The 13,842-nt window shown below is 47.1% G+C and overlaps 1 long non-coding RNA gene and 4 other non-coding genes across 6 annotated transcripts; all 5 read right to left on the bottom strand.

The window, feature by feature from the left end:
* Positions 1 to 2,378: 2,378 nt before the first annotated feature.
* LOC116976101 lies at positions 2,379 to 10,060 on the bottom strand. 2 transcript variants are annotated; one of them, XR_004412874.1, is made up of 6 exons: positions 9,891 to 10,060; positions 8,352 to 8,421; positions 6,833 to 6,905; positions 5,474 to 5,546; positions 3,526 to 3,668; positions 2,379 to 3,402 (listed from the first exon to the last, which is right to left on the bottom strand). It is a non-coding gene; the product is annotated as an uncharacterized LOC116976101 (long non-coding RNA). The 2 variants fall into 2 exon arrangements; XR_004412875.1 differs by lacking the exon at positions 5,474 to 5,546.
* LOC116976584 lies at positions 4,251 to 4,319 on the bottom strand. Its single transcript, XR_004412990.1, has one exon. It is a non-coding gene; the product is annotated as a small nucleolar RNA SNORD50 (small nucleolar RNA).
* LOC116976583 lies at positions 5,614 to 5,682 on the bottom strand. The gene has a single exon (XR_004412989.1). It is a non-coding gene; the product is annotated as a small nucleolar RNA SNORD50 (small nucleolar RNA).
* Positions 6,973 to 7,041, bottom strand: LOC116976585. The gene has a single exon (XR_004412991.1). It is a non-coding gene; the product is annotated as a small nucleolar RNA SNORD50 (small nucleolar RNA).
* Positions 8,489 to 8,558, bottom strand: LOC116976586. The gene has a single exon (XR_004412992.1). It is a non-coding gene; the product is annotated as a small nucleolar RNA SNORD50 (small nucleolar RNA).
* Positions 10,061 to 13,842: the final 3,782 nt, after the last annotated feature.

Raw genomic sequence — 13,842 nt, 5'->3', positions numbered from 1 at the left:
CCCCGAGTGGTCCCGCTCCCACACTGCTCTGCGTGAGGTGATTGGTGGAGGCTCGGGCCTCATGCCAATCATCTCCAGCTCTCCGGGCTCTACTCTGTTCCCGCCCACGCCGATTGCGGGCGATGATTGACAGGAGCTTCCTACCAGCTGTAAACTGTCCCACCTCAGCCAGTCGCACATCTGCATCCTCCCGGGACATGGGCAACAGCAACGTTAACAGCAACCTGTAGTCCCCTACTATCGGTAAAAGACTGCAATTACCCTCTCTATTCCCCTCATGATCTTCACATATTTATTTTACATTTCATATATCTCGTTTTTTCCAAAGATGCTGCCTGACCCGCCATATTACTACAGCTGCCTTTGTGTCTGTCTAGCATTTGCAGGTCCTCCCTCGCCACCTCCAACGGCTTTCCGCAGAGACCGCTCCCTCCGTAACTACCTGGTCAATTCTTTCCTTTCCACCCAAAACACCCCCTCCCCGGTACTTTCCCTTGCAACCGCAGGAAATGCTATACTTGTTGCTTTACCTCCCCCCTCGACTCCATGCAAGGACCCAAGCAGTCTTTCCAGGTGAGGCAGAGGTTCACCTGCACCTCCTCCAACCTTATCTATTGCATCCGCTGCTCTTGGTGTCAACTGCTGTACATCAGTGAGACCAAGCGCAGGCTTGGCGATCGCTTTGCCTAACATCTCCGCACAGTTCGCATTAACCATGATCTCCCTGTGGCTCAGCACTTCAACTCCCCCTCCCATTCCGAATCCGACCTTTCTGTCCTGGGCCTCCATGGCCAGAGTGAGTCCCACCGCAAATTGGAGGAGCACCTCATATTTCGCTTGGGTAGTTTACACCCCAGCAGTATGAACATTGACTTCTCCAATTTCAGGCAGTCCTTGCTTTCTCTCCCTCCTTCCCAGCTCTCCCACAGCCTGTCTCCCTCTTCCCTTCTTCTTCCCGCGCCCCCACATCAGAGGGTCTCGACCCGAAACGTCACCTATTCTTACTCCATAGATGCTGCCTCACCCGCTGAGTTTCTCCAGCATTTTTGTCTACCTTCCACATCTTCTAAGATCTCCACTGAATCTTTTGTAACAGGACCCATTTAGCATCAGGCGCTCCAATGAACGACAGATGGCACAATAGGCTAAGTGTTCGGCTGGCAACCGGAAGGTAGCTGGTTCGAATCCCGCTTGGAGTGCATACTGTCGTTGTGTCCTTGGGCAAGACACTTCACCCACCTTTGCCTGTGTGTGTCCTTGGGCAAGACACTTCACCCACCTTTGCCTGTCTGTATGGAAGTAATTGTGTGAAGCACTTTGGGGTCAATTCAAGTTGACTAAAAATGTGCTATATAAATAAAGACATTATTATTATTATTATTATTATAATGAACACTGCACTCTTTCAAACTTAATGTCATTCACTCATCTTGGGCTTTTGCCTCTGGTTGGCTTCCTGTAGGTACTGAAAAAAGTCTGCACAATAGTTGTTGCCTCACAGTGCCAGAGTCCGGGGTTCAATCCTGACTACGGGTGGCGACTGTACTTTTCTATCTGTGATGGCATGAGTTTTCTCCGGTTTACTCCCATATTTCAAAAACATCCAGGTTTGTGGATTATGTTGCAGGAAGGAACTGCAGATGCTGGTTTAAACCAAAGATAGATATAAAATGCTGAAGTAACTCAGCGGAACAGGCAGCGTATCTGGATAGAAGGAATGGGTGACGTTTCAGGTCAAGACCCTTCTTCAGTCTGAGTTACTCCAGCATTTTGTTTATCTCAGGCTTCTGTACATTAATTGAGCTTCTGTAAATTACTTCTAGTGTGTAGGATGTAAAACTGTGTCTAATATAGGTTTACAGATGACCATAGGTCAGCGTAGACTCGGTGGGCCAAAGGGCCTGTTTCACGTTGTATCTCTAAACAAAAACTAATCACGGTCAGATCATCACCAGAGTTAACCACGCAATACTCTGAACCCTAAAACAGGTCCAGAGGTCGGAATTGAATCTGGGTCGCTGGACCTGCGAGGCAGCAGCTCTTCCCACTGCACACTGTGCCAACCTAGCTGACTGAGCAGAGCTTGTGATCCCAAGAAAATATCGGATAGTTAAAAACAGCACTGCCATTTCAGATCATGAATCTTCTTCAAACCCGACTCTATCTTCAGATTCTATATATTTCCCGTCACTATACTTAATGTATTTGAACTAGGCTTGGTTGTATGTATACGATCAGCCCTCACCCTCCAGCACTCCAAGAAATAAAGGACCCTTCATATTAAAAGTATTCCCATGGTCCATTTTCAAATAATGAAAACAAGGTTCATGTATCCCATTTAATCTTGCTCTTAAGACAACTTAAAGACCACAAACAGCTTTATTTCAGCTATTTTAATTGTAATTTAATATTTATCATCATTTACAGTTTATTTAAACCTCTTCAGATCATAGAAAGCAACATGTCTGTAATTTCATATTTTATTGTCACATCTGAAAAAGAAAGCACAAAGGCACAGCTTTGGTACAATTCAAGTTGCACAGCCTTGAATAGCTGGCGTATGCCAACTTGCATCAGTTTAAAGTAGCATCAATTTAGCCTACCAATTGGTAATGTCAGCTGCCATGCACAGACCCAGTGCTCCCACAGCCCAGTTGCCAACCTGCCTTTGCTATTACACATAATTTGCACCAAGCCACTGGAATTTGTATCAGCACCCGCAGATAAGACAGGACAGAGTAGATGCGCAGTCTTTTACCCAGAGTCAAGAACTATAGGGCATAAGTTTAAGTTGAGTGGGGAAAGATTTAATAGGAATCCAAGGGGTAACTTTTCCACAGCGGATGGCGGGTATATGGAACAAGCTCTCAGGGGAGGTAGTTGAGGAAAGTACTATAACATTTAAAAATACATTTATGAGTAGCTTAGATGGGACATCTTGGTCGGTATGGGCAGATTGGGTCTAAGGACCCATTTCCATGGCTCTTGACACTGCAAGGCTGGCTTCTACCATGGTAGCATGAATGCGCTTTGGATTACAGGTAACTGGATCAGGTAAAAGCCATCTAGGGTGGGAATCAACACCCTCTCCAATACAGTGCAGCCTTAATCCACCCCAATGGACAGGGGCCTAGAGTGAAAATAAGCCTAACCAGCAAGACAAAGATCGATTTAGATCTGCAGTCTTCACAAGATTTGAGGTAATGTCACTGATGCAGTGGCCACATCGGGATATTATTTCCTCCACCTGTCTAGTAAAACAGTATCAAAAGACACAAAGTGCTGGAGTAACTCAGCGGGTCAGGCAGCAGCTCTGGAGAACGTGGATAGATGATGTCAGCACCCTTCTTCGGACTTATTCGTGGCTGTAGCAGAAGTCGTCCATTCAATCCAGCTACACTGCTGAAAGCCAAAAAACAAGTAATTTTAGAGGTAATGATAAGTAGCTATAAGCAATTAAGCACAAGCAACTTCACACACTGCGCATCAACTGGAGGCCAGGTTTTAATATTTATTTCTTCTTACCTTCAGGTGCGGCTGACAGTGCGTCGTGTTGGGGAAGTAATCACTTCTGGAGGACGGGCATCTCGCTGACGACCTCAGCTATCTCACCCCAGTAGGGACACCAACATTCTAGCTTCTGGTAAGAGCTTCAACCTTGCAATGGCCTGAAAAAGTTAGGACACAATTTAAGAATAGATTATGAAACAGGGTCAGTCATTTAAGCATGCAGATGGAATTCGGAATGGTCACCCAAGTAACCAGTCCAATAAATGAACTGTCTTAAATTAAATCATGACCCTCGCTAGCACACAAAATTGTAAAATTGCAACAACAAAAAATGGCCTAAATTAGTGCAGTAGTTGCAGCACCTTGCAGAAGTGAACCCTACACTTTTTCCGCCAACTAGATGGCGGCAAAGCTAGGCGACCCTTTGCGCGCTGGTCCCAGAAGTAGATCTATCTTTCATTACATACTGGACGTCTCTATCTCTACACCCAACCCCCCCCCCCCCCCACCCAGAAGTCACTCCCATCTGCCTGCATGTCTCTGTATTCAACTGATGATTCAACAATCCATGCCACCTTCCAAGAACTGGCAACACCCACAGGCATTCTGAAAGGACTATTCCCTCCAGTCCCTCACATCTCCAACACACACGGTGACAAAAGGTCACCAACACCTAGGAGAAGCAGAGTGTTGTTAGATCAGTTCACAGCGAGACCACATTACATCAGGCACCTGGTCAAATCTCAGAAGTCAGATCCGTGTGGGTTTTCATCAGACTGTCAGGTTCGGAATATTTGTCATCATTGATAAGACCAAGAACAGAGCACACAAGCCAGCGTTCATACAAGCACATCTTCCGTTAACTATGAGCTCACACCAACCTCCTCACATCAAAGATACCTACGTTTGCTTGGAGCAGAGATGTGCTCCTTGGTTTCTATTGGAAAAGCAGCAGGTATGGATTGATCTATGGTCTTCTAATTTAACACATTTCATTGGAGCTCATGATGTGGCCACTACGTTGGAAGAGGTCCCATATTGGGAAAACACCTCCATGAGTATCAGCTTCCAGCCACCTTCAGAATAATTCACCATCCCAAGCAGACATTTAATGTTTCAACAAAACCCAGCACAACAGATCCCATCTCATCTCCTGACACAGAACTCGTAAATTCAACCTTCAGAGCTTGCTGAAATGGGCAGTTTAATTAAAAAAATCTTTACACAATAAACGGCAGATGTTGGTTTGCAAAAGGGCGAGTCAAGCACCACCTCTGGAGAACAGGGATAGGTAAGCTCCCTCCTACTACAACCAGACTGAAGAGTCCTGGCCCAAAATGCCACCTAATGAAAAGGTCAGGTTTTATTTCCTCCAGTCCTGGTCTGGTCTGGTCTTCCCCAGCATTTTACTCCAGAAAGGCAGTTCTAGCATCGCCTTCTCTTGTTTTTCTCACTTCAGATTTACACTTCCAGATAGTTTAGTTGTGATTAACAAGAGTCCAACAATTCCAATCCCATTGATCTTTTTTTCCCCAGCGATCCAGTTTAAAACATTGCTACAACGGAACTGCAGATGCTGGATTATAATAAAAGACAAAGTGCCAGAGTAACTCGGCAGGTCAGGCAGCATCTGTAGAGGACATGGATAGGTGACATTCAAATCTGCTGAGATGATATTTTGGGTTGGGTCCCTTCTGCAGACTGATTGTAGTAGGGGGGGAACTAACTGAAGAAATGTCACCTATCCATGCCCTCCACAGATGCTGCCTCCGCCAGGAATGCTGTCTGACCTGCGGAATCACTGCAACAATGTCCCTTCACAGTTCAAAACGTTTGATTCCTAATTATTCCTTGCTCAAACAAATCATCACCAATTGAAACGTCAACCATTCCACTCCCGTCAGACATTGTAAAACCCTTGCCGAGTAATTCAGACATTTTCTAGTTTGTGTAAAACAATTACCTGCACACATTAAAAATCACCAAATTTCACAGCTATCCATCGCAGAGGACAGGGAAATCAGGTTCACCGACACCTAGGAGAAGCAGAGTGTTGTTAGATCAGTTCAAGGCCAGACCACACTACATCAGGCACTTGGTCAAATCTCAGTAGTCAGATCCGTGTGGTTTTTCATCAGACAGTCAGGTTCGGAATATTTGTCATCATTGATAAGACCAAGAACAGAGCACACAAGCCAGCGTCCATACAAGCACATCCTTCGTTCACTAAAGAGTTCACTCCAACCTCCTCACATCAAAGATACCTACGTTTGTTTGGAGCAGAGATGTGCCCCTGGGTTTCTATTGGAAAAGCAGCAGGTATAGATTGATCTATGGTCTTCTAATTTAACACATTTCATTGGAACTCATGATGTGGCCACTACGTTGGAAGAGTTCCCATATTAGGAAAACACCTCCATGCTTTCAGCCACCTTCAGAATAATTCACCATCCCAAGCAGAGACATTTAATGTTTCAACAAATCCCAGCACAACAGATCCCATCTCATCTCCTGACACTGGACTTGTAAATTCAACCTTCAGAGCTTGCTGAAATGGCCAGTTTAATAAAAGAAACCTGGAAACAAAAACGGCAGATGTTGGTTTACAAAAGGGCGGGTCAAGCAGCACCTCTGGAGAACAAGGATAGGTAAGCTCCCTCCTACTACAATCAGACTAAAGAGTTCTGGCCCAAAATGCCACCTAATGAAAAGGTCAGGTTTTATTTCCTCCAGTCCTGGTCTGGTCTGGTCTTCCCCAGCATTTTACTCCAGAAAGGCAGTTCTAGCATCGCTTTCTCTTGTTTTTCTCACTTCAGATTTACACTTCCAGATAGTTTAGTTGTGATTAACAAGAGTCCAAAAATCCCAATCCCATTGATCTTTTTTTTCTTCCAGCGATCCAGTTTAAAACATTGCTACAACGGAACTGCAGATGCTGAATTATAATAAAAGACAAAGTGCCAGAGTAACTCGGCAGGTCAGGCAGCATCTGTAGAGGACATGGATAGGTGACATTCACATCTGCTGAGATGATATTTTGGGTTGGGTCCCTTCTGCAGACTGATTGTAGTAGGGGGGGAAATAACTGAAGAAATGTCACCTATCCATGCCCTCCACAGATGCTGCCTCCGCCAGGAATTCTGTCTGACCTGCGGAATCACTGCAACAATGTCCCTTCACAGTTCAAAACGTTTGATTCCTAATTATTCCTAGCTCAAACAAATCATCACCAATTGAAACGTCAACCATTCCTCTCCTGTCAGACATTGTAAAACCCTTGCCGAGTAATACAGACATTTTCTAGTTTGTGTAAAACAATTACCTGCACACATTAAAAATCACCAAATTTCACAGCTATCCATCGCAGAGGACGGGGAAATCAGGTTCACCGACACCTAGGAGAAGCAGAGTGTTGTTAGATCAGTTTAAGGCCAGACCACACTACATCAGGCACTTGGTCAAATCTCAGTAGTCAGATCCGTGTGGTTTTTCATCAAACAGTCAGGTTCGGAATATTTGTCGTCATTGATAAGACCAAGAACAGAGAGAAGAGCAATTGATACAAGCACACACTCCAACGACAACCAACAAACTCATTACAACCTCCACACTGCATTATCCCAAACAACACACATTTCTCTGGCACTCAAGGGCTCCAACTTCATCGCAGAAGAGCTAAACTAGGAAAAGGAGGTGGACACAGGAGACGTAGACACTGGAAACATGATTAAAACAGTGTTGGAGTATTTCAGCAGGTCAGGCACCATGTATGGAGGACGCAGGCAATGTTTCAGGTCATGAAGATAAAACACAAAATGCTCAAGTAACTCAGTGGGACAGGCAGCATCTCTGGACAGAAGGAATGGGTGATGTTTCCAGTCAAGATATTCTTCAGACTGAAGAAGTCCAGTCTGAGGAAGGGTCTCAACCCGAAACGTCAGCCACTCCTTCTCTCCAGAGATGTTGCCTGTCCCGTTGAGTTACTCCAGTATTTTGTGCCTACCTTTGGTTTGAACCAGAATCTGCAGTTCCTTCCTACACATTTCAGGTCATGACCCTTCTTCAGAAAGGGATGTGACATGGGCAAGAATTTACTGCAAACTGGGGAAGAATTTGGGTATAGCCCCAGAATAAAAGGACGTACCTTTATAAAGGAGCGAAGGAGGAATTTATTTTGTTCCTAAAGAAGGGTAGTGAATCTGTGGAATTCATTGCCAGACAGATCATTGGGTATTTTTAAAGCAGAGATTGACAGGTTCTTGGTTAGTAAGGGTGTCAAAGTTTATGGGGAGAAGACAGAATGCAGTTGAGAGGGATAGATCAGTATTGATTGAATGGCAGAGTAGACAAGATGGGACGAATGGCCTATTTCTGCTGCTATATTTCCAGCATTTTATATTCTACTAGAGCAAGTCCAGACCCGTTGGATCTTCTCCCCAAGCCCCGGGCTTGGCCCTCACTCCAACTCCATCCTCCTCACCAGATTACGGCAGCCGCTGCCAATCTTCGTTCACCGTGAGCGCTGGAGTGCCCCTCCCTCCCGGAGTGTCCTGTCCTGCCTTGCAAGTGCATTGTGACGTCACTCGGGTTTTCCCCCCGAAATGGGCGAGTTTTAAGCTATTAAGACTTTAAACAATTAAGAACTTGGGAACCATATAGGTGGAAATGCGACGGGAAGATGTTTATCGCCTCCACGGTAAAAATGTGTGTAGGATGTATGAAAATAGGAAGGCAGTGGCCTAGCGTTTGGAAGAAAATAGGAATTAACCAGATTGACACACAAACACACAGACATAAATAAGACAAAGACTTTTAATATTATAGAGATGTAATATAGTTACCTGCACCCATTATTTTAAAAAAAAAACAGACATCCGAGTCACCTACGTTTGGAATCAGGTTCACCGGTGCCTAAGAGAAGCAGAAAGCTGTTAGATAATTTCACAACAATGAGAAAACACATGAGACACCTGGTCAAATCGCAGCAGTCAGACCTGTGTGTTTTTTTCATCAGACCTTCAGGTTCGGGATATTTGTCGTCATTGATAAGACCAAGAAATCCAGTGAAAATCAAACAAGCCAGCATCAATGCAAGCATACCATCCGAAGATAACAAATAACGGGCATACCTCAACCTCCTTAACTAGTTGTTCAAAGCTACCGGCATTTCCCGAGTGCTGAATTATTTTGAGATCTTTTAGTTTAGTTTAGAAATACAGCAGAAAAACAGGCCCTTCAGCCTATTGAGTCCACGCCGACCATGCATTACACTAGTTTTGTGTTATCCCAGTGTCCCATTCCCGACACACAGGGCAATTTACAGAGGCTAACCTACAAACCCACACGTCTTCGGGAGGAAACACCCAGAGGAATCCCACACGATCATAGGGAGAACATACACCCGAGGTCAGGATCGAACCAGTTCTCTGGCACTGAACGAGCTATCAGAAAAGTATTAGATATGGGATTGATCTGTGGTCTTCCAATTTAGGCAGACACAGGTCACTACTCTTCAATTAACGAAAGCAAGGTTGCATGAACATTCATATGGCGCCAAGTGAGAAGCACACAATTAACAAGGAGTAAAGGTGTTAGATCTGGCCTACCACATCCTGCAGGTCCTGCAGGAGGTGCCCCAGGGAATAGACGACAGCTGGAAGCCGAAGTAGCCTGGGGCTCTCCTGGATCTGGAACTCTTAAGAACTAGCGCAGACTGGACTTTAAAAATTGCGCCAAAACATGATGCCTCATGCATGCGGGCTCGGTGACTGTACATTTTTGTACACTTTGTTAATCGGGGTTGGAATGGAATGGAAATACTCTATTCGACTGTTTATAAGTAAAATAATTAACTGTGCTGCAGTGAACACCAAGCAATTACCTCTACAAATAACGATGAATGCAAATTAGAAACTCGTCTCTTTTAGGATTGAATGAACAATTAATAGATAGGTCTAGATAGAATGGATGGGGAGAGGATGTTTCCACTAGCGGGAGAGTCTAGGACCAGAGGCGTACCTTCAGAAAGGAGAGGAGATGGAACTCTAGTCAGACGGTGGTGAATCTGCGGAATTCTTTGCCAGACGACTGTGGAGGTCAAGTCCTTGGGCATTATTAAGGCGGAGATTGACAGATTCTTAATTAGTACGGGTGCGTGCCAGGAGAATGGGGTTGAGCGGGAAAAATAGATCGGCCATGATTGAAAACTTGATGGGCCGAATGGCCTGATTCTGCTCCTACAACTCATGAACTGTGCGTTTGCACTTTGCACCATGTGACAATAAAAACATCATTAAACCGGCCACCACTGCCCACCCTCGGCCCGACGCCGCTGTTCCCAGGCGCACAAAACCCACGGGGCCGGCGGCTGATGCACTTACCGGAGCTGGGCGAGTGCAACAGGTCGAGCCCCCAGGCTCCGCTCCCACCTCCGGCCGGCGAGGCCCCGGGCTCGGCTCCGCCCCCCCCTGCTGCCGGCGAGGCCCTGGGCTCCGCTCCCCCCTGCTGCCAGCGAGGCCCCGGGCTCCGCTCCGCTCCCCCCTGCTGCCAGCGAGGCCCTGGGCTCCGCTCCCCCCTGCTGCCAGCGAGGCCCCGGGCTCCGCTCCGCTCCCCCTGCTGCCAGAGAGGATCCGCTGCTCCTCCCGCCGACATCCCGAAAAGAGCGCGCCGCTCGTCCTCCCCGCTTTATATAGTGGCGCCTGGCGTGACGTCACAGAGAGCGACGCGCGCTGCGGAGAGACGCCGGGTCCTGACGTGTGCACTCTGTAAGTGAATGTACATGTACTCATGCAAAGGATCTTATAGGATCCGCTATAGGATCTTTGTACTCATGCAAAGATCTAGAGACAGAAGGAACTCCAGACGCTGGAATCTTCCAATGATAAACCAATCCCAAAACTAGCCGCACTGTTCCCAGCAGCACTATCCCTGGAGAAGGTGTTTGGGAATAACTGTGCACGCATCCTCATGGGATTCTGCTGGTTGCAAGGAGACAGGGCGAGGGAATAATTACTGGGGCCCATGATAGACACAAAGTGCTGCAGCAACTCAGCGGGTCAGGCAGCATCTCTGAAGAAAAGGAACGGGTCACGTTTCTGGTCGGAACCCTTCAGATGGAGCCCATGGTTCATTCTCATTGTATAGAGCGATATTGCATGGAAACAGGCCCTTCGTTCCGACTTGCCCATGCCGACCAGGTTGCATTGTCTACGTTGGTCCCACCTGCCTGCGTTTGGCCCATTTCCCCCTATCCTATCCATGTACCTGTCCAAATGTCTTTTAAATGGTGTTACAGTACCTGCCTCAACTACCTCCTCTGGCAGCTTGTTTAAGAAGGAACTGCAGATGCTGGAACATCGAAGGTACACAAAAATGCTGGAGAAACTCAGCGGGTGCAGCAGCATCGAATGGCAGCTTGTTCCATACACCCACTGGTTCCTATTAAAAATTTCCCCTCTCACCTTGTTCTGTGAGAGAATATAAGTATTCCCCAAATTTGTACACTAAGGAACAACGTTGGATATAGGGGGGTTGCACGTAAAGTCAAAGGGCGTGACACACGGAGTAGCTCAATCCTTCTGGAGTACAAGTCAGCTTCCAGCATACACTAGTAACACTCGAAACACGTACGTTCTTACCTGTTAAAAAACGCCAAAATTGTTAAATTTTGTGCTGTAACAAATTGTGGAAATAGGGGTGACCATGAGAGAAAACCGCCAAAATCACTGCTGCTCACTGACTTGTGAAAAGAGCAGCATGCCGGCGGATTGAGGGCAAGTCCCGGCCCACGAGAGCCCAGGGCTGGAGGGTGACTGAGCGCTCTGAACCCGAGCACCAAGGTGCAAGCGGCCGAAGGAGCGCATCCCTCGGGACAGCCCCCACTCTCCCCCTGGGGTCAGCGCTGTCCACACATGACACGGGATGATTCACCTACCCTACCCCCCTATACCCCCCTACACCCCCCCCCCCCCCCCCCACCACCACACGGGATGATTCACCCCCCCCCCCCCGATCCCCACACGGGGGGACAGACGGCCCGCGGTCCGCGAGTGTGGAACCAGTCAGCATGGAGTCCGGATGCTGGGACAGAAGACGGGCCCGCTGCACTGGCAGTCATAGTAAGTGCTTACCTGACGTTCACCGCTTGTACTCCAGAAGGCGTTGCGTTTGAGTCGTGACCTCGACTGCCGTGCAACCTCCCTGTTCTTGCAGCAGGATGAATCTCAAGGAATCCCGAATGAACGACTACAGCGATCCCCTCTCCTGACCCCAAACCATTTTACATCTGCCCATCACCAACCTGACTCTTCCCACCTCCTCCCCAACCCCTCCCACCCTACCTCCCCAACCCCCTCCCCTAACATCCCCCTCCACCCCAAGCACTTCCATCGACCAACTACCTCCACATGAGCCAAGAATGATCCCAGGGATGAGTGAGAACATTTGATGAGCATTTGAAGGCACTGGGTTTGTACTTGCTGGAGTTTAGAAGGGGGGGACCTCATTGAAACTTACTGAATAGTGAAAGGTTTGAATAGTGTGAATGTGGAGACGATGTTTCCACTAGTGGGAGAGTCTAGGACCAGAGATAGCCTCAGAATAAAAGGACGTACATTTAGAAAGGAGATGAGGAGGATTTTCCTTAGTCAAAGGTGGTGAATCTGTGGAATTCATTGCCACGGATGGCTGTGGAGGCCAAGTCAATTGGATATTTTTAAGGTAGAGATCGACAGATTCTTGATTTGTGTGGGTGTCAGGAGTTATGGGAGAAGGCGGCAGAATGGGGTTGAGAGGGATAGATAGATCAGCCAGGATTGAATGGCGGAATAGACGATGGGCCGAATGACCTAAATCTTCTCCTAGAACTTGTGAACTTATGACCCCTCTATCCCCCCCCCCCCCCCCCCCCCCCCCCACACAACCACCCCCCCCCCCCCCCCCCCCCCCACCAACCAAACCCCTTCTACCCCCACCCCCTCCCCAAGCTCATCGACCCTGGTTCCAGTGCGAGGAGATTTAAAGCCGTTCCCTATGTCTATCATTTGAAATGTTGGTGATCATTTTCCAATGTTCTATAGATTCTGGATTAGTTCCCGTGGATTGGAGGGTGGCTTTATATCCCACTTTTCAAGAAAGGAGGGAGAGAGAAAGCAGGGAATTATAGACCAGTTAGCCTGTCATCGATGGTGGGGAAGTTGCTTGAGTCGATTATCAAAGATGTAATAGCGGCGCATTTGGATAGCAGTAACAGGATCGGTCCAAGTCAGCATGGATTTATGAAGGGGAAATCATGCTTGACTAATCTTCTGGATTTTTTGAGGATGTAACAAGTAAAATGGACAAGGGGGAGCCAGTGTATGTAGTCTATCTGGACTTTCAGAAAGCTTTTGATAAGGTCCCACACAGGAGATTAGTGGGCAAAATTAGTGCACATGGTATTGGGGGGTAGGGTATTGACATGGATAGAAAATTGGTTGGGAGACAGGAAACAAAGAGTAGGGATTAACGGGTCCCTTTCAGAATGGCAGGCAGTGGGGATGGCGCAAGGCTCGGTGCTGGAACCGCAGATATGTACAATATACATTAATGATTTAGATGAAGGGATTCAAAGTAACATTAGCAAATTTGCAGATGACACAAAGCTGGGTGGCAGTGTGAACTGTGAGGAGGATGCTATCAGAATGCAGGGTGATTTGGACAGGTTGGGTGAGTGGGCAGATGCACGGCAGATGCAGTATAATGTGGATAAATGTGAGGTTATCCACTTTGGTGGCAAGAACGGGAAGGCAGATTATTACTGAATGGTGTCAGGTTAGGAAAAGGGGAAATACATCGAGACCTGGGTGTCCTTGTACAATAGTCACTGAAAGTAAGCATGCAGATACAACAGGCAGTGAAGAAAGCTAATGGCATGTTGGCCTTCATAACGAGAGGAGTATAGGAGCAAAGAGATCCTTTTGCAGTTGTACAGAGCCCTGGTGAGACAACACCTGGAATATTGTGTGCAGTTTTGGTCTCCTAATTTGAGGAAGGACATTCTTGCTAGTGAGGGAGTGCAGCGTAGGTTCACAAGGTTAATTCCCGGGATGGCGGGACTGTTATATGATGAAAGAATGGAGCGACTGGGCTTGTATTCAGTGGAATTTAAAAGGATGATAGGGTATCTTATTGAAACATATAAAATTATTAAGGGATTGGACACGCTAGATGCAGGAAACATGTTCCCGATGTTGGAGGAGTCCAGAAGAATAAGGGGCGGGCCATTTAGAACTGAGATGAGGAAAACCTTTTTCACACAGAGAGTCGTGAATTTGTGGAATTCTTTGCCTCAGA

Source organism: Amblyraja radiata, chromosome 8 (genome assembly GCF_010909765.2).
Source record: "Amblyraja radiata isolate CabotCenter1 chromosome 8, sAmbRad1.1.pri, whole genome shotgun sequence".
NCBI classification, from domain to species: Eukaryota; Metazoa; Chordata; class Chondrichthyes; order Rajiformes; family Rajidae; genus Amblyraja; species Amblyraja radiata.
Note: the sequence above shows the minus strand (reverse complement) of the source record. Positions and strands in the feature narration are given on the sequence as shown.